Raw genomic sequence first — 27126 nt, 5'->3', positions numbered from 1 at the left:
TCTGTAGATAATTGCATATTTACAGCGTTCTTTTAACACATGGGTCTTTGCAACTTATTCTCTGGTTCAAAACCATAAGACTGCAAGGAGCCCCAGAAGAGCAAAGTCCAGTTTATTGCTCTTGCAGAAAACCCTCTCATAACCCTAGACAGGGACTGAAGAAACCAAAAAACATCCGAGTTCCTTTTCTTGCTATTACTATGCCCTGAGTCATGTTCTAGTAGTCCATTCCATAATTCCTACTGCTGGAAATAAGATTTTATTTTTTTTAAGCAATTAAAAATTTATTTTTATTTCAGCTTGAATAATTTTCTTGTCTCTTATTTTACCCCAACACACAATGATTTTATTTTTCAGTTTCCACTTTGAAGACTGAGTCTGGGCGGAAAAAAAAAGGATCAAAACCAATCCAAGCTATTCTGAGCATACCAATTGCAGAATGAAGTCATTGTTATCTAATATTTAAATGATATTCTTAAAACTACCATTTAAAAGTTGGGTCTTCTCTGCTCTTTGTCCAAGGAAAATTAACAATTACCTTAATGAGATTTGTTTAAGCAGGCAGATTACAGCACTGGATTCACTGGGTATTTTATAAAACATGGAACCAACTCTGTTAAAGGTGAGTTTTTTCCACTCAAACAGCCAGAGGTGCTACTGAATGACTTGTGTCCCACTAAACAGTGACAGTAAGTAACATCTGGCTCCATATATTTTTCCCCTTCCTACAGTAATGCTACTTAGTGAAGAGGACATATTCTTGAAGAAAACACCTCGTTTGTTCAAAACAACACATTCGTATTTTAGCATTGGGGTGAGCTGCCCCCATGTATGTCCTAAAAACTGCTTCTAAACAAGGGAAAGTTATGAACTGTAAACCGACCTTAAATCAAGAAAGACTGAGTTTAAGCCCAGCTCGCAGATTCCCCACATTTTGGAAATCCAAGTATCATGATCCAAGCATATCGAGCAACACAAAGTGCTACCAAAAAGCACCCAAACCAAGTTGAATATATGACCCCGATTCCTGCTTCCCAGCCAATCATGGCATGAAAACCCTCCATGCGTTCAGACAAGGAAAATGCAGCAAAACTTCCAACAGAATTACAGCTTCCAGGTCTTGCAGTTTGCAGTGTCAAGTGTTCCACATACACCCTTCCACATACACCCTTCCACATACACCCTTCCACATACACCCTTCCACATACACCCTTCCACATACACCCTTCCACATACACCCTTCCACATACACCCTTCCACATACACCCTTCCACATACACCCTTCCACATACACCCTTCCACATACACCCTTCCACATACACCCTTCCACATACACCCTTCCACATACACCCTTCCACATACACCCTTCCACATACACCCTTCCACATACACCCTTCCACATACACCATGACCAATGCCAAGCTGAAGTTTGTAAACTGAGAGTAAAACAAATGTGTTCATAGTTTCAAAAACAGGCATGTTCGTAAAGCTTTTTTGCTTTTATATAACAGTAGCTTGCTGACGGGTAGGTGGAGATCAGCACCACACAGCACAAGGATCAGTCATCAGCCTTTGCTGCACCAAAGCCTTACTAAAGCTAGGTGTTGAAAACCTGCGTTAAAAGGCCAACTCTTAAAGTCCTATAGTGTTTTTTTTCCTTGCCTTTTCTTCATATATCTGGTCACTTTGTACTATAGTAGAATAATGAAAACAAGACGTTTTGATTTGGAGAAATTATTTAACAGGACAAATGAAAAACATTCATCGTTCATCACAGTCGGCTCTGAGTATCACCAGGTCTTGTACAGCAGTCTGTCGTGGCCCTCTGTGATAGTTTAGGGCCATATCCTTGTTACCTATATATGCACAATGCAAAATGTTCAACTGCTGGTACATGCTAGAGCTGTAGTAGAAGGGATGAATTTATAGGATTCTGAAATATAATTACATCATATATCCATTAGAAAGATGGTCTCTGCAGTTCCCAGAGATTATTGGCAAAGCATTAAAAGCTTGTCAAGGTTGACCACACACTAACTGAAGGAGGGGAAAAAAAGAAAATGGAAAAAGCCCTTTAAGTCTGTTTTCACTTCTTTGATCTAAAATAGATCTAAGTAGTATTCTGAAAGAATACCTAAAGCAGTTAGGAAATAGCCAGTATACCTCCCCCCCTCACTTTCCCCCAGGAAACCTGGAGCTGTTCTGGTCAGAGTCCCTTGCCTCTCCAAGGACATCCTTATTACTTAGGTATGTTTCCCTGCAAGGTGGGAGACAAAGGTTTAAGCTCAGACTAGAAGAGTGGAATAGCTCTGAAGAAGTTGCCCTGAAAGCGTTTCCAAACAAGAGTCCCCGTTCCAAAAGAACTTAGCACAGAGGGCAAAACTAAAGACATACCGACCAGTGGAGCAGAATCACATTCAAGGCTGGTGCTGAAAGCACTGGGCTATGAGCTATTCCCAACCAAGCATTTCTCTTCCTTTGTTTTCAGTCTGAAAGTTATTATCTTCCTGTTCAGTGAATCTTTTAGGAGACAGGAGAAAAATGATATTTCTGACCAAGTTGGGAGTTCATAAAAAAGAAACAACAAAACCCCAAAACACGACACAGACCAACCCCATCCTTCCTCCTCTCCAATTCCACCTCTCTCAGTTGTCTCCAGCCCAGCCTTAGAAACTGGACCTCAGATTCAGAAACCAAGCCAGAACTTTCCTTTGAGAATGTTGATAACAACTTGTTCCGAATTGAGAAATGCTCCTCACTTGTTCAACTCTATCGCTACTAACAGGTTTGCCCAGGTTCACATACTTCCTTTACCATGATCTCCATCTTGAGAAAGTTTTTGTTTGTTTGTTTTAAAACTCTGTTGCTGTTCTAGAAGGTAACAGGTTCACATGTGTGTCTGTTGAATTTCAACTGTCTTTGGTAATGACTTGGAGAAATCAATGACCTGGTTTCTGCTTGGAGTACCTGCCTCCCGTCTTTCTAACTACCATTCCTCCCATTCTTCCCATATGAGGAATTTATGGGATTTAAGACTTACAGGAATGGATAGAAAGTAAAGAAAAAGTTCAAATCTGGAGCTATCTGAGAGGTTTCCAGAAAAAGGTTTTCTTTTTCTGCATGGAGGTGCAGGTTTGGTTGGATTTGGGCTTTATAGCTTAATAATTTGAACACTGCATCATTCTGAAAAGCTAAGCCTTTTGTTCAGATTTTAGCTGGTGTTAATCTGAACTGTTCATCTAACTGAGAACAAAACAGGCTCACACCAGCAAGGCTCTGGCTCGTGCTTTGTGCTTTTGCTAAGGTTTGCTCTTAGCCTTCATCACCAGGTTTGACTCAGAGAATACTTTGATGCTTTTTCTCCACCCTTGTGATTCTACATTGAACTTGAATAGATTTGATTTAGCAATCTCCTCTATTGATTTCTAGACATGTTTTTGAAATATTAAATGATTTAGATCCTCCATTTGGAACAAAGGACCTGGCCTTCTTGCAGTACAACCAAACTTCTACAGACACCGAGTAGACTAGGAGAAAGCTGCAATGGTGATGTCAAATCCATGAACTGGAAGTGATGCCTCAATAGCAGTATCTTCCAGCCAGTGGAAGAGGCAGACAACTAATCACACTTGCAGCCCAAGATTACAACTGTTTAACAACAGTTACCAAGGCTTCTAAACCAGCTCTCATAAAGATCCCCTGGAACAGGGAAGTTGGAGTAAGGTCTACTCAAAGAAACAGTTGTTCTGCATATTGTTGCATAAAAAGAATTTATTAAATCAAGTGTTGTCATCAGCCCCTTAAACTTCTGTAAATACAAGCAGCTATACTTAGAAGAACAAAAGTATTTAGGGAGAGTTAAAAACTAGCTTTAAAATATTAATGTTTTGTCATAAGATATTTATGTTTTGTCATAAGCTTTAGATGGAGAAGGACCTGCTCCTAAACATGTAATAATTGTAGATGACATGATTAAGCACTTGTTTGTATTCCTTGATTTCACATTTCAATTCTTTATAATATTCATTCAGAACTGCTGACTTCAGCCATGTCCAATACTTACTGAGTTAGGCATTGTTTATAAAGACTGCACCTCCAATGAGCAAACCCTTCCAAGCATAGAGGTATATTTGTTTAATATAGTTTTGAATAGAAAGGATGACATTATGTTATGATGGGTTACCGTCTTAGTACTGTGCAAGATGTTCTTAGGCCACTGTCCTCAAAAATATGTGGCCATCTCACTGTTGTCACATACCTCTCAAGATTGAAAACATATGACATATATGGAATAAGACAAGATTCCTTAAAAGTCTATTCATGTCAAAAGATGAGAGCACAAAGCTGTGTCTTCATTCTATCTGCAGCAGTTCTCTTTCTGCAACAGCACAAGAGGAAGAATACCAGTCACTGCCCACCCCTCTATTCTTCTTATTGTAAATAGAATTAAATAAGGGCCAATTTAGAACGGAAACAAACGCACGCTTTGGTTGAAAATTATTAAATGAATCTAGCAACTCATTGGTCAAGTCCCCTGCTTCCCTTTAGCAGGTGTTCATCCCAAAAATTAGCGTGCTTTCATTACACAACAGGTTTTCTTAAGCACGAAGAAGCTAATCAGAGGAAACGAGCAACGCCGGCAACATGAGATTTTGAATTTTGTCTCAATACAGGATATCTCAGACTGACTGCAACTACAACACTGGATCAGAGAAGAACTTGCTCGGCATTTCTATGGCCTTAACCCTCCCCCCTGCTGACAAACAAACAAACCAAAAAACCCCAAACCCAAACACTGGTTTGCTCAGCCACAGCATCTCCCAGCCTAGGAAGTTAGATTTCTACCTAGGAATAAAAGATAAAGCCAGAGGATTCTAACTTTCCTAAGCAAAGGTGATAAGGGTACTAATCGAGATCCCAATTTATGTTCCTCACTCCCACCGAAATCTGTACTGAAAGCAAGTGTACTTGTGGTATTCTAATGACTTTGAGAGAGTACATTTACACAGTGGAGAGCTTAACACAAAAATACCATAAAACCGTAAAAACAAAAAGCCAAACCCACATATCATCACTTTACAGAGACCAGCAGTTCTTCACAGAACCAATGCAATTAATGTGTTGTAATTTAAAATAAAAGCTTTGCAAATACTCAGCCAAGATAGAAACCTTTTTTCCAATTTTGTTTTAAAACTTACATCAGTTGATATTGCACTAAACAGATGCAAAAAAAAAAAAAAAAAAAAAAAAAAAAAAAAAAACAAACAGAAAACCCCCAAAAACCATACTAATAGGTTTTAAAATCAGCCTTTTCAAATCGGATCGGAAGGAGCATCTATACGTTAGGAGGCATACTGAAACTTTACCAGCTCCGCTAGATGGCAATATGTGGTGTTAGCATTTCCCTAGCTCAGCACCGATACTGTGCATTTCTGACTTTTTTCTCCTAGTGCTGTCAAATGAATATTGATCTTTAACATGAAACAAAAGAGATTTATTAAAATACACACTTTTTACAGCTACAAACATTTTCTGAAGTGCAGTGGTATTCTTTATTCTGATCTCACCACACATTCTGATCTCTAAATCCGTAGCTCTGCCTTCCTGACTCAGATTCATTTAACTCTTGTGCAAATGGTCAAAAGAGTGAGAAGGACTAATATGGTAAGAAGGCAATTGTGCAAGAGTGGGTGTAGGTAAAGAGCAGGGAAATCTGACAGATAGTGTTTGTCATATGCACATTCATCATGCATTGCTGCAGGGATGCTCATTTTGCATACCCAGTGAATGCCAGATCAGTACTATCTTACCCTCTATATCGGTATTTTAATCTCCTTGCACTTGAAACGCACGAGACTTGCCTCAATGAGTCAGCTACAGCAGTCAGCCACAAAGACTCTATGGCCAACGGTAAAACTCATAACCAAGTTGTGATACTTAACCATGTAGGAATCGGGAGTTCTCAACCATATATTGTGACTTGCTCTAGCAAAATCTTCACCAGAAACCTCAAAAACAACTCTTCTTGTTAAAACTATAATCTATTTCCTTCCCATCACCCCTTTAGAAAAATCCAGCGGGGAGCTCTGCTTACACTACTAAAGTACTGACAACAATTTAACGTAATTCAATAAAGTTCTCTTCTTTTACTGCAAACCAATATGTACTACATGCAGGCACAATGGCTTTATAGATTATACTGCTTTTGATGTCATCTTTGATCAGTTTTACCCCAAACTTCAAGAAAGCTGTTTCAGAGCAGCACCTGTCTAAATGACCTCAGAATCGAACCCAACACATTAACAGTTTTTTAAACTGGTCATTGACTGAAAAATATTTAATCCTGATCACAGCAACTGTAGATGAGCAGCCGAATGTCTTCCTAAAAATAGACAGAGTGCAGCATTAGCTGTATTATACATCCTTCCCACAACCTGCACTTTGACTTATTAAATATTTATAAAGTACATAAACTTAAACAGCAGAGTACCAAACAAACCAAGGCCCAGTCTCTGCACCGAAGAGCTACCTTACAGGACCTTTCACACACAGTGTTTGTGAAAGTTCATTTAACGTGCTCCATTTCTCTACCATAGAAATAAACTTTCTTCCCAAGAGGAGAATTAACTAGCATACAGAGAGGTTAAAGATCTACGTAGAGCACAACTGACAACACAAGCAAGAGAACCAAAAATTTTGGTTTCCATGCTCCGGTGTTACCTTGTGATCTCCCAGAGGACGCATAGACCCCTTTGTCACCCTCATAAAAGCGGCAGTCTTCGTCTGAACTGTTATGTGTAGGTAGAGGCTTTTCTTACACTCTTTCAAAAGAGTATCTTGATCATGATCCTTTGAATGCACATGCATGTGCAACACTGAAAGAAACGCACCCAGCACAAATATTGCTTATAAGCATATATTCAAGCTATCTCACTTAAACTGCATCTTCAGCACGAACTATCACCAGTCTGCTACTCCGGTCAGGTACCAATAACATGCAGTGGAACACTTATTTCTACTTTTCCCCTGTATTCTAAGGAGGCTTACAATGTCTGAAGGATGGAACAATGTAAGTTAGCATAAGAGACCTAGGAGCAGAAACTAAAATGAGCCTGGCAGAGATCCTAATGCCATCAGCTCCAGGACTTGCAAGCTTTTAGTCTAGGGGTGCATTGCCACAAGCAGTGTAATGTTTCCTTTGCCACCACTACTCAATCCTGTAGAGTGCAAGTTTATTAAGGGCTGCATTTTGACTAATGGCACATCATATCACGTTAAAAACATTTTCTGGTTTTGCAATATTTTTAACAGAAGCAAGATAATGCATTACAATTTGGGCCCCACTGGTCATTAAACTTTTGATCTCTTCACAGTTCCAGTAGAGTGGAAAATTAATCCAGACAATAAAACACTGGAGTCAACTACCAGTGTCGGAAGAACCTTTGATTTTAAAAATCAAATTTCCCTGTAAAAATAAACCTTTTGCCAGTCATATCTGTGTCTTTTTCTGACGAGTTCAGTAGTATTTGTCTTGTGCAGAGTCAGGTGTATAGTCAGAATTTATTAGTAAGAAGAAAAAGATACTGTATGACAGACTGATATTTCTGAAATCAGAACAGGATAAGATGGGCTACTTAGTGATGCAGGAAGAAAGAGCCATCATGTTTTGCAGTAAGAAACCTGCTTAGAGGAGAGAGCCTCACACCGCCCCAGCATACAGTCTGCTTGGCAACTGGCTAAGAATTTGCTGCTCTTTTATTGTGTGCCTGAGCAAGAATTTCAGCTGATAACTGATCGTCTTCCACTGGCAAGGGAGAAGAGGGATGCTCAGATTCCCAAGACAGCACCTAGCCTTGCAACCACCCAAATTCACTGCGAAGAACAAGACCACAAGCCAAGAGAAAAATGCAGCTCTAATATCTGCAATGCTGAAGATTCTTAGGGCAAGAAGCAACTTCTCCGAAGCTGCGAGGCAACAGACTGCTGAAGCCTGCAGAAGATACATGCAAAACAACAAGGTATAGCTTTTCACCACTTGGAGGAGGAGGAGGGGGACAGATAAATGCCCTCTACACAGGGGTTTCTGAAGTATTCTCCAAAACGAGGTGTAGGGGAAGAGGTATGGTTTCTGTCTGTATGGGTGACAGTGCCCTTTTAGTTCAGTCACCTTGAACAAAAAAGCAAACGACTTTTCCCACCACAGCAGTTTCCTTCATTTGTCTTTTAGTCTTTCAAACCTCTTTTGCTCCTATTATATTTGTAGGTGCAACTGGCACTTCTTTAGACAGTGCCCTGAAAGGCTCTCAGACTTGTTTTATCAACCTTTACAGGAAAACAGACCAAAAATAAGTTGGATCATTTTGAGATAAGGACAAATTAATTTGTTTGCAGAAAGACCCCATAGACACATAATAGGCTGAGTCACCATCAGGAAATATGGAAGCAGGACTTTGACTTGGAACGGGACCTCCGAAGCAGAGAGCTGCCAGATAAAAACTACCTGGAAAGGGGAGAGGATGGGAGGCAGACTAATAAGAATCAAACGTAAATCCAGGAAACCATAACTTATGGCTGAATGGAAAAGAAAGGCCTATTTTCCCAATTGTTTTAAAATGGAATGATGATACAGAAAAGATTGCGAGCTACTGCTAGGTTAGTAGAGAATCATGATGTCCAGAAAGACAAGTTGGGAGGACATGCTACACAGCTGTCTTCTCTGGAGACAGCAAAATAAGCATAAAGCTCTGTTTTGCTGTTGGGATATGTACCCAACAGCACCCACAGCCATAGAGTCAAGAAACACAACATAATCTGAGTGACTTTGAAGTGCGAAATCTGTTCCTGGCTTACAAGTCTGTCCCCTGAAGGTGCCCATCTGAAAACAGTTTTTGGAGCGCTAAACTTCTCGGAGATCAGTGACCTGACTGGGGAGCCACTGGTGTGCCTCTGTCTGTGCACACACAGTTTTGGATTGAAGAACGAGAATGCCACAGGAGAGCACACAAGGCAGCTGGCACACGATTACCTCAATGCCTGCACAGAGGAGTGATAAATCATCTGGAGCTTCAGGGATTAGGGAATCCTGCCAAACCCTCAAAAATGCTTGAAACTTGATAAGAAAGAAGAAACAAAGAAAAGTTAATACTATGTAAACTTTATTTTATCTAACTTAGGCAATATTAATCCAGAAAAGTTATCAGAATGTATTATATAATTTATCCCATGCTTCGTTATTGTGTACAACCTGTAACAACACTGGGTAAGAAGGATATTTAATCCCAAATGTGTGTACCCAATTATTTCACTGAAGTCAGTTGGCTTATATGTAAAAGTCATAACAGCAGGAAAACCATAAATGGATACGAGGGGAAGGGGTTGCTTGTTGGGTACCACTCACAGAAACTTTGATGCCATCAAGATCACTATCAAAAATTGTTTTCAAAATTCAAAGAAAAAAAAATGGCCAAAGAAACAACTTTTTTTTTTTTTTTTTTTTTTTTGGCTGGAAGGGCTCCGATTTTTTATTTAACAAAGCTAAAGAATTAGGCGAAGTCAAAGGAAACCAGCTTATTGCTGATTAAATTTATATTACTCTGTTGGATCTGCAGGAGTATTCTTGACCCATGACCTGAAACTTCTGCTATAGCTTCTAACAATTCAGTGTGAACTCCCTGTGCAGCACCTGTTAGCTTCTGCTGTTCAGGCATATAGAAGAGTCCTGTTTGGCAACACGCTCAACTGATCCTGAACCAAGACCGAACTCTGGAATGCAATATAAAGGAATATCCTCTTAAATGTAAAATACATGCACCTGTCAAGAACACTGAATTGCACAGTCAAGCACTGAGCTTTTTACAGCGTCCTATGACACACAACTGCCTATCTTAGCCATTCCGCATGGCACTTTTCAGCACATCAAGCAAGCTGATGGAGGGACTTTCCACACTGCCCAAAGCCTTGTGCCACTTGTTTGCAAAGAAAATGCTCTATCTGTTCAAAGTAATCATTTGCTCCATCCCATAAAAGCAAAGGAAAACTGAAGATACAAAACAATATTTTAAAAGGGGAAATTGGAACAGTAGTAAAGCGATTTCCTTTTGAAGATATGACAGTTGCTGAAGGCATAGGAACAAAGGGGCAAATCCCGTTTTCCAAAGTATCAGGCTCCGTAGCAAAACCAAAGTAATGTTGCACCTCTGCATCTGTGAAACAACTGCCTGGCAATAAAGACAGCTACTATCCCACTGGTATCAAGCACAATTCACGTTCTTGTCAGCATTGTTTTCCCTTTCAAGAGCTTGAAATCATAGAATGTTCTTTAACACCTTTGCTAGCTATAATACGCTGGTCTTCTGAGTTAAAAAAATATATAAAAAATTTTTTTAAAAAAATCACATTTTAGATAATTAGGAGGCCTTAGGTCCTGACACAAAAAACATCCAACTACCTTCACATCCAACCCTGAACAAGCTTTGGAGGACTGAGCCCTGACTCACAGTGATGCTTTGCTCTGCCATCAAGAGATTTTGGTTTTTTTCCCCTGTTCTTCCCACACCCACACGCGTGCTCTTGGACTGACTCATCTGAGACTGAGAACCAAGCACACATCTGGACTCGGGGCTGCCCACATACAGTTGAGTGACCACACATCTTTATTCCATTTAATCTAGTAAAAGAACTAGATTTTCCCTAGGTTTTCTTCAACATCCTCTTCCACAGCAGAGCACAATTCAGCAGCCAAGACACTACAGGAAAGTTCTGATTAGCCTCAGGAAAGTCTGTACAATACCTATCTGCCTCCTAACTTGCTCTAGCTTGTGCTGTTTTCCTCTGTGGTCATGAAATAAAATTAAAGATCAATTTAACCGCCTGGAAGAAACAAACCTATACATAAGTAGTCATAAAACCTAGAAGACAGGAAGAAACAAAAATCTAACAAACAAGAACAAAGGCTGAAAATTTAATCCCAGAACTAACTGAGGAAAAAGCAAACTTTCTATTGCATAGTCCTGGGCAAGCAAGTCTATAATGACCCCCATGGGATTCTTCTGGAAGCACTCAGTCAGCCATACATATGCCCTGAAAAATTCCGATTCATATGTCTTAGACTTTGATTTGTTCACTTCTGTGGAAATGAGGAGTCCCTGCCCTGAAGAGTGTACAGTCTAAGTGTGCATTCACACTGCTGTCAGAGGTATAACACTTTCTGGCACCGATTTCCAGACAAACAGCATTTCATGATTAGTCAATGTCTACATAAATAAGCAACAATTGTCCTAGAACTCCTGACTGAGGATAGCATGGCCCAACAAATTATGATGCAAATAAACTCATGGAGTTTATTTGCAAAGACATCTGTGACTGGAAGAAGTTGTTCTTATTCAACCTGTTCTAACTCAGACTGTAAAGCCATCACAGAAAAGGCACAAAGGAACTGAACTATAACCCAAATATTTCTGGGGAAAATACTGAATGGGGTATACTTTAATCATTTTTTCCACTGTATATTAGAATAAAACCAGCATTATTTCTGTGTAAAATATATGTTCCAAAGCAAAAAGCACTGCTTCATTCAATCAGTGACTATTTATTTAACAAAAAACAAAAAAACCCACTTCACTAAATCCAAGATTCATGCTAATGAAACTAATATAAGAATCTTGCCCAAAATTCAGGTTATTAATAAACACCAAGGACTAATAGAGACATAAAGGCAACTCATTGCTGCCAAAAAGAAAATATACAGTAGAACCTAAAAGCACCCACATGCGTATCCTTCTTCAGGAGGGCAGTTACAATTTCACCATTGATTAAGCAATACGTTCAAAGGGTGAGGAAGAGGGAAATCATAACATTACTCAATTCTTTTGCAGAGCAATTTCTTTTCTCTAGTTCTCAGTGTTTATTTTAGAGATTTAATATGAGATATTACAAACTCCAGTTCTGAGGCTTCCTTAGCTTCATGGATAACTTATTAACCTGCTAGATAGAAAATTTTTTAGCCCCCCCAAAAAAGGGGGGGGGAGATTGCATAATTTCTTGATTGGCTGGCTGCCTGTATTCCAAGTCAAGTCAAACTTGTATGCATAGACCTTGAAGCGTCTACACATTCTGGGTGGGGAATTCTCTCCAGAGTATATATCCCAAGGGGTAAACATTTGTTGCTGTTTTTACTGCTTGCTGAGAAAGTCTTCTGCCTTGCTGATTGGAACATGACAAAAAACAAAGACAAACTCAGAGAAAAGTACCAAGGACAGAAACAGCTTCTGTCTCCTTCCTTCGGGTTATACAGCGCCTTGGCTGTTACTAAACACCGAGGCTGCAAATCTCTGAACAGAGAAGAAGGGACAGCGTCTTGTTTGCGTGATATAGTTGTGATTCACAGCAGCAGCTTAACAGCATCACATGCTTTTATTTCCTTTTCTTGCAGATGTCAAAACCAACGGAACATGTCACCAAGTACTTGCTATTGTGATATAGACAACTGAAAGCATCGCAACTATAACATTAACAGAGGATCCTCACTAAACATTAATATTTTGCATGTTACTTGCTTTGCTGATTCAAGAGGATCTTTCAATGTCATATTCAAGTGGCACTGAAACCCAGCCGTTCTGTGAGGTACACTGGTGACATCCCACAAGGAGAAAATAAACACTTGCAAATAGATCAGAATTTTCTCCCAAGTGTACTGGGACTTTGCGTGTTTTGACAAAAAGGGTCAGGAAGTTTCCTTCCGTCTTCTTAAAGAGGATCCATGCCCCTGTGTAGCTGTTACTGTGAGATGGCAAGATGACGATGCCATCTATCAGGGTTCTTTCAAGACTGCTTCTTCAGGTTGAGACGGTCAGCTCCCACAAGATGTGTCCAATGGCGAGTTTGCCTTTGGCATTCTAGTCTAATACGCTCACATTTAAGCAGGAAAAATAGAAAATAACTAAGGGATCTTGATGCAAAAGGAAATAACCATTTCCCTACTATTCTTGTCCCATCACTTACTAGAATTCTGCTGTTGGTCATGAAAGAAAGAAAAAGGAGATATGAAGCAGTGCCGTTTGCCCTTCACATCTGGATAACCCTGACTGATTCCAGAAGATTCCTTCCTTGCCTGGCTCCTAAGTGAGCACAAACATAACCTTATCCAACAGCATTTAACTATAAGAAGAGAGAAAAGTCACAAGCATATCATCAGATCTTTCTTTGCTGCAGATGGGAGAAAGGTCCTCAGAATAATGTATACTTGTAAATGAAACTGAAGAAAATCCATGCACAACAGGGGAAACCAAGTCTATGCATCTAACACACAAAACAGCAAAAACAGCTTTCTGATTATGGTACATTGGAGTCAATTTATGTGTCAGGTTGCTGGCTCTGAGCAATTTGGTCAGCATTTAATTGCATTAAATCACTGAATAAATAAATACCAGAGGATTCCTTCATAGATAATGCCACCTTAAGGTAATTCTTCTTACAGCACCATGTTTACAGCTTCTTGAACCTGGAGGACACTGAGAGCCTACTTTTATTCAAATGCCAATCAAATTGGTCTCACAAAAAGGCAGTATTTTCCATTGAAAGAACCAAGCAGCCTGCCTATAGGGTATAGTTCTTTCTACCATATACTGAGCAGCTGAAATCGCTTCCTCTGTTCCTAGGAAATCCCCCTTTCCCCCCCTCCAGGTCCCTCCACTGAAGAACAGGAGTCCTGAGAGACTTTCTTTCAGCTTCAGCCTAGCCCTGGTGGGATTTTGCAGAGGAAATGCTGTAGTCAAGGCAGGCAGAATGAGTTTCGTTTCTGCTGAAATACGTTATTTCCCTTGCCCATCTGTTTCTTGTCTCAGTTTGGGACACATTTCTCTCATCATCTTCCTCACCCCACAACTTTCAAGCTTTTTTTTTTTTTTAAATATGATTTCTACTGCACACACACCCTGAACCAGCCCAGCTGTGCCTCCTTGCTAATTCTCCTGGGGTACACCTAGCTGATCCATACGAGTGGGCCGACTCTATGAGGGTACTGAGGAATAGGTGTTTTCCCTTGCCTTTTGTGCTTAGCAGTTCTCCAAATTCCCCAAACTTTTCTGCCTATGCAAACCTGCAATTTTGCAGGGTCATCTAGAATTCTTTCTGTCGAAGGAAGGACAAATCCATGCTGCTTTGTCTCCTTTCCCTCCTGGAGCAGATCTTGCTATCAGACAGACCGCTGTCTGTCTTCTCTCCATAAGAGAGAAAGTCTGAAGGGCCCAAATTCTGGTGCTGTGTTATGTTACTGTTTCACAACTTATTTGGCCATGTACTCTCATACAATGAAAATTAGAGGAGAGGTTTCTAAATTGCAGTTCTTGGTAAGCAACCTGAATCTGAAGAGGTGAACTTGCCACTTCCACTTGCTGGCCTGTAAGAAAGTCTGAGGCTCAGCTGATTTAAAAAGTTGGGGAACCACTGGGCTAGAAGGAACAGAAAAGTTTTAAGTAATGAACTTTTCTCTGGAATATTTGTTCAGATATCAATATATATGAAAGCAGAGGTGAGACTGAGGAGGGGCAGGGGAACTTCAAAGCTTCAAGCCACAGGTCTCAGATTTTGCAAAAATCACCTAAGGAAATATGTCAAGTGGTGGGTGTTATGCAGCGATTTTTCATTAATTTTAATTACTGTCATTCTATAGGATAGCGAGCATCCTTAGTCCTTCGCCTCCAAATTGCACTGGGATTTATGCCAAATTTCTTCTCCCTCATTCCCTCATTGGTTCCCTCAAGCAGTATTTAATAATAGAAGAGCTTTAACATGTTTAAATAAGAAGTGTAAATGCCAGACACTTCTGAATGAGAAGAAACCTGTATCTTAAATGGCATATGAAGCCTTTCTTCATAATTCTATAAACTAAAAACCTGGATTATTTGGTATCAAATAAAAGGCTTGATCAGGCTTGAGAAGAGAGTAGATGGAACATCCCCATTTAATGAAAAGCAAAACAAAACACAAAGCAACTCTAACTTTTCATAGCCATTAATACTGCATGTGGGCAGGAGGGGAAGAGGGAGGAAGAGACTAAAACCACACAACCAATCCCCTTGATACTAGCTTATTATATTACCTGAAAGTAGTATGTTCTACACCAGATTTGCAACACAGGTGACCTAAAAATAATAATCTAATTCTGGTTTCCTTGAAGCACACCACCACCAAATCCCATTCTCCTCAAACATCCCCCAGCTACCATTTGGGAACTGCTCTTCAAACTCAGGCATCTTGTTGCAGTATTAAACTTTCAAGTAAGTTAGTCTGACAGCACAGAAGCCATAGGCCTGTGCAAAGCATTCAGAATTGCCCAAGCGAAGCCTGCCTGTACTGGGAGCTAGCCAGACACGATTCATGGCCAATCCAGAAAGCATGAATGCTAACTGGGAAGCTTAAAGACAGCAAGCCCAAGTACTTTAAGTTTCCTGTTTTCCCACTTGAACGACAGCCGACAGACCAGAGGTGGCAGTTCCATGTTAATTAGAAATCTCACGTTAGTTGTGCTGCATTCACCAAAATAGAGATTTTCTTTTGCAAGAAGTACTATTTGAGATGACGCACTTGAACGAGACTTTCATACAGATTTGTTGCATTAAGGATGGCAAACAAAACCAGTTCTCAGCAAAAAGCAGAAGCTAGACTATATGTTTCCCTGTGACAGTCAGTTTACCCTCAGAGAACCTTCCTCATTTCTAAGGGGAAATAAAGGCCCAATGAACAAACATCCAGTAAGTTTACTTAGCTTTCCCTAGTTAACCAAACAGCGACTCACCAGTTTTTTTTTCCTTGTTTATATTCTTCCACACCCACTAGGCAGCTCAGTCATTTGCAGTGTTAACAAATGGCAGTAGAAAGGGGAATTCCTTCCACCAAAAATGCCAGCTTGGAATTTTAAGTCAATACAATTGTCATTTCTTTCCAAATGGACCTACGTTATCTTCTCTAGGCTATTCAGGTCTGCGGAAGTCCTTCATGTACCTCTGAACTCCGCTGTAGCAGCGCTTCCTTGTCACGTTTGCCTGGCACCAGGCTCGCAGGACTCACCTTTCCCAGGTCTCCTATTCCCTTTGGGTAAAAGCCAGCCCTGTGCCAGGCTTTGGGCCTCGTTACCTCTTTTTGCTCACTGTATCCTCACAAGAGCTCTCTCCATCTGAGCAGGAAGGGCTTCCACACCCCTCAGGGTACAAAGTTCTCCCCGCCTAGTCATTGGCCCAAGTAAATCCATCACCTGGGAGTTAGATAGTCTCCTAGTGACACTCTTCCTGTGACTGCTCAAGATCTCAGGGTATATGAAATGAAGTTTTTGGGGGAAAAAAAATATATATATATGCTAGGGAGTCTATTTAGAGATGTAAATTCAACAGAAATACATTCAAGGCCAAGTTGCCACTAAGTTACAAAAGGACTCTACAACATTCAGAGCGAAGATACGGCTAAAAGGAATTTTCTCACTCCCTCTCCAAGTTGTTTTTTTACCTATAAAACATATTCAGCCATTTTGCATTCTGACTGAAACCAGCACTGGAAGGAGTGGAAGGAATCACTAAATTCACAACACCAACGTCATGGACACATTGTCCTTCCTTCTCACACCATGATCACTGCAATCACCACAGATGGACTTGGCCTTGAATCTCTGCCTGATTTGTAACAGTGATATCAAGTCAAGCTCTACCACACACCAAATGGGTCTGTCACAGCTGCCATGGACATCTGGTGGCAGGGCTCCAGTTGTGCATCCGTGGCAGGTGGACGAGAACAAGCTGATCTAGTCAGTTTATTGACAGCACAGAAAGGGAAGGTCTGCCTGCCGTCCGCAGCGAAGCAGCAGTCCAGGGACTGGACTACTTTCACAGAAGTAAAGGGCTGTCCCTTTCAGGTGTTTAAATTGAAATCTGAATTGAATTTATTTCTTTAAATAGAAATCCTGTCCAAAAGCAGAATTTGAATGAAAACAAATGAAAAAAACAGATTTTCACCATTAGCTTTATTTTTCAGTGTGCTGGCCAAACAATTGGGGAGGTTAGCTGAAATCAGCTTGTTAGAGGTAAGAAATATATACATATGGTAGCTTATTTATTTATTTAAAAAAGAACCAGATGAATGTTATTTCAGAACAAATACTAAAACAATTTCAACTTAAAAGCTTTGGACCAATACCTTTTGACCCTTCCAAAGGTTTTACTTGTGTTAATTCTGGGCTTAAAATATTTACCAAATTTGGCATTAAGTCATAAATTGCTTCCAATAACTTGAAACTTTATTTTACACCAGATAACTTTTGAATCTAGCTGCAGTCTGTGCACTGAAGTATCTCTAGGGATTCATTGGATTCAGGTCACACCAGAATTTCAGCTTTGTTACTTGCTATGTCTGATTATGGTCTGCAAAACTGAAGCGTTTTCAACCCCAAAGAGAAGGAAGATAATAGTATAAGCAGGAAGTGGAAGCTCTTACAGAGATAGCCAAGATTAAGTGAGATTCTTAAAGACTAGGGTGATGTAAGTTAGCAACATGTCTAAGATGTTAGATATAAAACAGTGAAATCTGTATTATAAGGTAACAGGAATTTTTCAGAGGATACAATAGTCAACAGGGAGAACAACAGAATGTGGCTCCTGTGTGTTCTGTGGGTCACATTCAAGTAATGCAGAGATTAATTTTCTTTAGGGGTGGGATACTTGAGTATGCAAGTGTTTCACTTGAACACATGGCATTCAATATAATATTTAACCTGCACAAGCTGTACCTGAAGTGGTTCTACATTCCATATCTATTAAAAAAACAAAAAAAACCCAAAAACCAAACACACACACACCACAAAGTAGTGCAGAGGAAGCAGAGAATATCATTACCTTCCCCCATTCCCATCCTGTACCCTTTTGAGGATTTCTCATATTCATCTTATCAACAGTCTAACCCCCTGCACTAATGATGATCATGGAACACTTTTATAGTGAGCTGTGGTGTTTGTTTACCTTTCATGACACATTAGAGCCCAGCCTTCAAGAAATAACAGGTCACTCCTTTACTGGTATTCACCATAGTTGTTTGGCACTGAGACTTGGACACGAAGAGATGCATCTTTCAGCATCAGCAGATTTAGAGAATACATACTCTGCTTTGAAATATGGGGAAATTGATCCTGCAGGGCTGTTTACTTCATCAACACAGCTTTAAGTGCTATCAGGGCACTTGCATGTTGTGTAATTGCTATTTCTCTCTCAACCAAACATTAGTGAATTTGTAGTAGGTAAAGCTATAATCATAGGGAGTGCTACAGCCAATTTTCACAGTTTATATTGAAGAAAGAAAACAAGAAAGTTAGTTATCAAGATCTACTCTGGAGCCTATCTGTTCTCTTCCTCTTTTACATGCCCTTTGAACTGGCATTAGCTTTGGAAAGGTAGCTCATTTGAGCACGTGTTAACCTGGTGTGTACACACTTTCCTTTGCATTAAGCAAGCTCTCACATTACAAATTATTCAAAAATAGTCAGTCTTCTCTGGTATTTTGTGGAAGTTATATTTGCCTGCATGATTTTGAGTCAACAGAATCAAACGACACAATCTGGGCAGGAATATATTCCCCTTCACAAATTTTTACCTAGCTCTTCTTCCAGCTCACTTGATGAGGACTTAAAGTCTTGCACCTGGTTACAAGAGATGTCCTCTTCTCCCACTGAAGGCAGCACTGAATTGAGGTTGTGACTATGCAGTTAGGTCAGTGACTGAGCAGCTAAGTGATGACCAATGATCAATGGCATTAAGCAAGGGTAAAAACACAGGTCAGCCCTCGTTAGTGGAGTGCCAGAAGAATGCAGATTATCCAAGTAAAAACAAAGCACTTTTAGGTCAAGGCAGAATATCACCAGATAGAAAGCATTTCCAACTAAGTGTATATTCACGGGGAGAAAAAAAGAAGTTAATAGTTCAGAGACTGTTCTACATCTAAGACCACAGAGTTCAAAAGAGGAGTTAAGCATTGCTAGCCCCATTTATGTGTAACCCTACTGGCTCATGGTGGATTTTGAAGTAGCACCAGGTCTTCAGCCTCGCAGTTTAGCATTTGATGTATGAGTGACATAACATCACTTGATGTAGTCACTGATGACTGATGGTAGGCATTCGATAGCCATTTATTCAGTTATATTTTACTGTGCTCTTAAAATGGATCTTTTTGATGTTATACATTGGCATTATTTAAATCCTGCCTCCACACCTCTAACATTAGACTGGGCCTATTGATTAATGCAAGCCTTAACATTTTTTATTTATTTATAAGACTTCTTCCCTCTCTTGCTTTTTGCCCATGTTAAGGCAACTTTCTTGACCTGACCTTGTCCAACTGCTCTTTCCAAAACCCTGCTCCTGCAAACTGCAACATGCAGAGTCTCTCCCATAGAGGCCAAGATGTTCACCTGTGGACAAGCCTATGTTCTATTTTCTGTGCCCATAAAACAAAAGGTTAGGGAAAAGAATTTGGGCTCAGTGTCTGGCTTTATGTGCATCTTCAGTTGCATATTGATAAGATGCTGCCTAACAAAAACTAATGAACCATGGATTATCTCTGTACATAATACAACAATGAAGAGTATACAGCAGTTGCCAGAGTGAATGCATGGGTAAGTAAGGATGCTTAAGGGTATGCAGCAGTAGATAGACGTATTTCTTATGTGACCTATGAATATGAAAACTGTATTCAATGTTATTACATAGCCTGTAGCCATAAAATTGAGATGTAATTGTTTGAACTAGATTCAGCAATACCTACCACAATCCACTAATGAAGACAACCTGTAGCATCTTGCATTTTTGGATACGTTGTATTTTTAGTCTTGGAAAAAGGTGCTTGTACGTTGCTTATGAAACACACCACACCAAAATAAGAATTTGACCAGGCAGAACAACTAGTCTTGCTAGTAAAGAACTTCAGTATGAGAGATGCTGGGGCTAGTTTGATTTCTACATGTCACTAAAGAGACATTTGCAGCCTAATTCAAGGCTATCCTGAGTCAACAGGGTACTTGTGCTGGTTTAATTGGACTTTTAATCAAGCCTGTATGGATGCCAATTAAGAAAGATGCCAAATCAATTTCTCTTTACAGAGATTATTTTTTGATCTGGTACTGCTTTCCACTGAAGTTCTCTGTTTAAAACACCACAATCAATCATATATTCATGTATCATGATCATATATCATATATAAAAGAGTCAGATTAAAAAACAAACAAACAAACAAAAACAACCCACAGATGTCCACCTCAGAAAAAGTTTTGAGAATGACTCTATGCAATCTATGAGACCTTAAGAGTCTACAAAAAACATCCGCAGAATTTGATAAACTTCTTCACGTGCAACTGATGCAGAACAACACCTGATGCAGTCTCTGGTGGAGACTGGCCTTACAATCTGCTATTAACACCAAAGCACAAGAAAGTAAGCATGAGTGCCAACACACATCAACTTTGTTGTTTAGAGAAAGCAGGACACACATTTATCATGGGCAGCATGACACATCAAAGTGCTGATTATATGCCACTGTAGGACTAACCAATCTTAATTGCTTTGTGTTTTTTTTTTTAACATTAATACTGCAACAAGGTTGTAGGCAGACCACTGTTGGTTCAAAGCAAGAACATAGCTTATGACATCAAAGAGGAGGCTGCTGGACTACAGAGAAAACAGCAAGCAGTACAAAAAAGCAGCAGTCTGATTTGCTTCCCTGCTGTTCTGTGTAGGCCTTGTTCTTGCTAGTAAATAGGGCCTTAAAGAAAGCTGAGAGCAAAGCAAATGCACAGCACAAGCACTACAGTATTGCTGCAGACTAACCTTTGTTAAACCCAAACCATCTTGAGGAAGAAAAAGCAGGAGCAGGATAAAAAGATCTGAGCTACCCTATCATGCCACAAGATTGAAATACTTCCCTTCAGTTACCACTCCAATCACTCACAAGAAGTAATTACACTGCAGAGGAAAAAAAAAATCCCAAATACAGTTGTCATACATAGATTTATCACTCCCCAGCTACTAGAAAAGTCACATAATGCATGTCCAGAAAGGAGAAAGAGGCATGCGTTATCCAGCAAGAGACTTCCAAAACAACAAACAAACAAGAAAAAACGCCCCAAAAGCAAGATACTATGGGAAGTCAGCCATTTTATGGCTATATCACTTCAGAAATTATGCAGGTCTCTATAAGCATAAAGCACATGAGCAAAGAATAGTTCTGCAGCCTTCACATTTCCTAAGCATAATTATTTAATACAAGACCACAAGGCTAAGCAAAGACAAGGCTCAGCAATGAAACACCCTTCCCTTCCCACATGCTAAAATGTACTGAAATGGCTTATTTGCTCATGCTTGTAGTTTTAATCATGAATCTCACATTCACTATTTTTTTCTTAAAGGACAGGAATTGTGTGTTTTGTGATCTGAACTTTCAATGTAAGAGAAAGATTCCCAGAACTCACAAATATATATATATATAGAAAAGGGGGAAAAAAATACCACTACAGTACTGAATAACCAACACCTCCACTGTATTTTCAGTCTCAACAGGACTGACAGATAAGGATTCAGGAACAGCAGTGGGTAAACCAGCACAAGCTCAGTTACAGAAAAAGCCAGCAACCATTTTTTTAACCCAAAAGAGTACCTGACCGTCAAAGCCCTTTCTCTGAAACCTACAGCTGCAGCTCAATAACAGAGAGCAAACAAACAGCCAGACACACTTGTTCCACCAAAACTTAAGCAACAGGTAGTTACTTACCACTAGGAGACACCAGGCTGCAGAGCTGAACCTGCTCCAGACACAGAAGGCAGCTGCCCAGCCCCAGAAGCCCCCATTTTGGACCAAAGCTGAGGCAAGGAAAAGGCAATGATTTTCAGCTGTGCCAAAGACACACCACCCCCCACAGCTCCCGGCTTCTTCAGGTGCTTTATTTACATTCTCTTGGCTTTAGCTTAAGGAGGTAGAATGAAAAGTTTTTACTCCCAACTACAAAAAATAAGTAAAAGTAAGGGAGAACAAAAAAATGTGACATGCAGAGGCATACTTTTTCCCTCCCTATGTCATTGCTAGTGACATCATTGCAGTCACTCCTCACTTACATAAAAATGAGAGCATTGGGGTTCTAGATAAAAGTATCAACAAATATTTTGCCTTAAAACCATAAATGATGCATAACTCAAGGCTGCTCACTATTGGCCTCGGAGTCCTGCAAGGCTGCTTGCAAACTGTGTATTGTGATACACAGACAGAATACAAAAGTAAGTATATTTCAAATGATTTGTTTTTCATTACTGTGCTTTTTATAGTTCAGTCCAGGGTTCTGCTAAAATTGTGCCATCTGTAAGTGTACCAGATCTGACATTTACAGGGAAATTGATTCATTTGAATGAATCAATTATTTTTGGAAAAGGCATTGTTAGGAATTCATATGCATTGGTGTTTTCTAAATGAAAACATGCATTCAAATCTACGATTTTATTGTCACTTATACATAGTCTGTAACTGGATATGAGCTGGAGAGCAGAATACAACAGAGGGGAGGAGGATGAATGGGGGACGATAACAACAGAAAATGGAGTCTAACTGAACACACGCCTTTCTTACACAATACTGCATTTATTATACCTGAGCCATAATGCCATGCTAATGTTTTAGCTCTTTGCTACGGCTCCCAAGACATAGCCATAGCTTATACTTATATTACTATCTGTAATATGTTTACTGTGGTTGCAAAAACCCAATGAAATGCTTTAAGAGAGCCTCCTTACTTTATGTATGCAATCTATGTAAAATAGATAAATGACCCACTTCAATTGCCAAGTATCAGTTCAATCATGAGATTAATGAGGCAAAGCTCAATTATGCAAAGTCTTAGTATCCAATGCCATAAATGTTTTTACCAAAATGCAAGACTGACATCAATAAAGCGCTAGATAGGATTACCCATGGTTGCAAACATTCAGTTTGGCTGTGTTTTCATGTTCATGCCTAATAAAATGAGATTAGGATGACTAATGAATCCTGGGATTTTAAATATATTTTTGGCTGTGATTATATGTTAATTAGTCATCTAGTGTGTTACTGAAGTAATCCCTTATTATCAGTATATTTCGCAGTGGTCAAGGAATGTCATGCAAACTCACTACCTCTTCAGATTTGTTCATAAACACCTTGTAAGTGCCCCACAGTGATGCCTTCCAGTCTACTGAGGAGCTGCCTTATTTCTTTCACTTGCTGATGGTATGTTTCCCAGTGATATTTCTCCTCTGGTTGGCAATCTCTGCATGAGGGTACAGCAGAAGAATGGCAAAGGTGTTTTGCAAATTACAGTAAACCTATGCTGAAAGTCATATGTAGGCAACAAAACTGTTAATAAGCACAGGGCTAGCTGGGCTGGGAGTCCAGGTTGCCAGATACACCCTTAGTCACATCGGTCCCTTACCTGCAAGTAGCTAAAATAAATGGTGTCCCTTAAGCAAGTTAACTTGGTGGACCACCTAGGCCTTTGACCCTGATCAATAACACCGTCTCTCTGAGTTCTACAGTGCATGGTTAACAACTCAGCTACTGCCGTTCTCTGTATCCTGTAGCACAAACTGAAAGACGTTGGTGTTTTCAGAGTGAAAACACTTCAGTGTTCTTCGTAAACTTTTGTTTTACAGAGGAAAGAACATAAAGCAAGGGGTGTGATGCAAACCATGTGGTGTGGGCAATTATCTCACAAGAAATACAGCAACCAGAAGACGTTCTCAGTAACACATCCAGGACAGATATCACATCCTCTTAAGCTCAGGACGTGGACAAAAGTCTCCCGCAAAGGACTTGCTCACTTGCACTGAGGAAGATTAGTGCTTGTATGGCAGTGTTTTCCCAACTTGCTCCATCCTAGTTATTTAGAGCATAAAGAGACTGGGGAGTAGAGAACAAGAAAACCTAGGCAGGCACACATCAACTTCCCAGGTCCTCATCAACTTGTATTCTTCAATAACATTATTAGGAGGAACAGGACTTGTAGCACCAGGGAGAACAGCTAAAGCCAGAGTGTTGCTACAGTCTGGTGTAAATCCCTTGCAGGCAATTAGCTACAGAAATTTGTTTCACAGTGACTGGCATTTCACATCTGTGAAGTCAAACCTCCTACAAATCTCCTAAGATTTGAGAGTGTCCATGTGAATTTCAGGAACAGGAAGCAGGGAAGAACATTTGTATTTTCTATTTGCAGGAGCTGGATTTAGTCAGCTTTATTTACAGGAAAATTGATGGAAAACTCTATGAGTTGAAATGTCATTTCTGAACTCACCCCTCTCTTGTGGGACTCTCATTAGGGATAACTGTGGGGGTTTTTTTCTTTTCTCTCTCTCTCTTTTTTTTTTTTTTTTTTTTTTTTTTTGTTAGCTATCTCTTAGTTGCAAACACTGAGCCACATTTATGGGGCTGAACAGAATTGTGTTGTTTGCATCAGTGCTCCAGAGTAGCATCTACCTCCGCACTCACATGGGAGTAATATTTGCAGAGAGATCTCAAAGGGAAAACACCCTTTTGATTGCAGTGGGGGCCGTAGGGAAGCTGATGGGCAGAGCAAGAAGGCTGAGAAGGAAACACATTGAAGATGATATGGCTGTGAAAAAAGGTTCCCATTCCTTCAGCACATTCAGATTTGCAATCATATCTCACCGTATTTGTAGGAAGCTAAAGAGCTACACACCCTGTTATAAACGTGGACACGAAACTCCCAGCGACACTGTATCAGAAGACGTTTGTCAATAGAAGCAGGAGCCTTTCCCAAGGACAAGGGAAGCCAGAGGCCAGCACAAAAGAGTGGCTGCAGACTAGAAGAGCAGCCCACCTTTCCCGTACTCTCGGTGCTGTCATGCCATCACATTAAAATGCTATCTTCAGGAAAGTCATTCCTAACATTCTGATCCCCCCCTCTGTTAAGCCAGTTCTGTTATCAAGGAAGAAAAATATATATCGGCCTTTTTTTTCCTTTTGTTTGTTCTGGCTCTTGCACTCCCATGCCAGTGCCTGTCTCCTGCGTTAAGCACGCTGCTCCTCCCTGCCCAGCAATGCTCTTGGTTGCCACCTTTCCAGTTGCTGCTGGCGGCTGTGCTAATAACGCTGTAATCACACGCTAAACAAAGCGAGGGCAACGCTCTGACGCCCCTGCCTAGTTTTTAAACAGACAGGCTCCCACCGAGCCTGGGAACATGCAGATTGCTAGCAGCACTGCGCCAGTGGCGGCAGAGGGGAGACACGCTCCGTGCTCCCGGAGTCCTGGGGGAGGAAGAGCGGAGCCGACGCGGCACAGTCCCACCTGAGAAAGGGCTGCGTAACTGCAGGGCTGCGTCAGGCGCGCACGCACAACCGCCTCGCACGGGCTTGCTGGGCACATTTTCTGTTGTGGAGCAGGAAGCGGCTGAGCAGAACGAGGAAAGGAGCGGGATGCAGTCGCCTTGCATCCGCTCGCAGCTCTGCGGCTGGCTTTGCATGTGCCTTGGAGAGCAAGTTTGCTGCATCGCCGCTTTCCCCCCGCGAGCTGGGTATAATCGTGTTCGCCTCTCTTCGTGGTTGAGTTGCGGGGCGTAGTTTCATAAACTGCAGTGGAATTTTCACATTAACAGGGCTATTAGTGTGTCAGCTGCGATATTACATTCACATCTGGTTATGAAGGGAGATACAAAAAGTCAAAAAAGTGTTAATCAAGTGCTAATCTTGCTGCTAATTATTTTTAATGGCTTACATTTGTGATTTCTGTATATGTTTCTTCTAATTCTCTAAATGGGAGTAAAATGTACAAAAGGGCAGGTATTTCCTCCTTAGTAGTCCTACTCCACCTATTTTCGGGCCATACTGCATGCCTGGAATTTCATAATGGCAATTGGAAATGGAATTAAAGAAAAGGAAATGGCTACAAATGAAGCAATTTCCTGGGTGTAAACGGTGTTTGTAATTTTGAAGAACAGATCTAACATGAAAACATATTTTGTTCTGTCAAACAAGTGTGATGATTTGCTGTTAGACACTGTTTAGCCCAGAATACTAACAGATAACCTCATTATGACTGCTGATGGCATAAAAGGCCAAGGGCTGAACACTGAAGTCCTAATTTGGGCAGAACTCCAGAGCTTCAATGATACTTTTGTCTAAGTAATCACATTAGGATCTGGTCTTGGCAGGTTCCAACCCTAATGGATAACAATATACTCTGGATTAACTTTTCAAAAATCCTGTAACTTCCTTTAAAAAAACAAGCTGAGACTGAGAGCGCCAAATTCCATTGCCTTCCCCCAAGAGTTAAGTTTCTTAGTGCATAGTTTTATGACACCGCTTAGACACCTCCGAGTCCGTGCCAGGCGCTTCCTAGGACATGCACGACGCATGACTTCAGCAGGCACTGGCCACCCAGCACGCCCAAGCCCTTTGCAAGTCCCACTCTGGCTGCGTCTTTCAAAACAGACAACGATCGTGGTCTAGGCCACAGTCATCACCTTGCTGCAGGAATGCCCTCTGAAAGCTCCTATCCTCGCGGGAATTTCAGAAAGCACTAAAGGATGCCACTAACAGGTGAATGGCAGGCCACCCATACCATTCTGTATCTTTAGTTACCCAAATCACTTTGAAAATTCATCCTCGAATTCTTTTAGAAATAGCATTTTAGGCTACTCCCTGAAACAGTTTTGATGATTTTCCTTCATGTTTATTTCAGCAGTTAGGGATAGGCATTGAGAATTGGTCTTTATTCCTGCGAGTAGCTTCAAACGCACAAGATTCAATTAATTTATCAACTCCAGAAGAGACTGCTTAAAGTTGTTAGATGAATCAGGACCTTCTGGACAAGCCATCTGATAACCTTATTGACCAGCCTACAATCAGATGTGCTGATGTGGGGATAGTTACATTGGTTTAAACAGCTAGGGCTAATTTCAGTCTTCTGAGCAGTTCTGGCTGCCATGAAGAATGAATTTGATGTTGTTTATTTTTTGTGTATTTTACAACTGAAAAGGAGCATTACATATGCAGCCTCTGTATCTTGCCACTATGTGTAAACTCTTTTTTGGAAAGCCTTTGAGGATTATGGGTCAAATTTAAGGG

The sequence above is a fragment of the Dromaius novaehollandiae genome, chromosome 12, assembly GCF_036370855.1.
Source record: "Dromaius novaehollandiae isolate bDroNov1 chromosome 12, bDroNov1.hap1, whole genome shotgun sequence".
NCBI classification, from domain to species: domain Eukaryota; kingdom Metazoa; phylum Chordata; class Aves; order Casuariiformes; family Dromaiidae; genus Dromaius; species Dromaius novaehollandiae.
The sequence above is the reverse complement of the archived record's forward strand: the minus strand, read 5'-3'. Positions refer to the sequence as shown.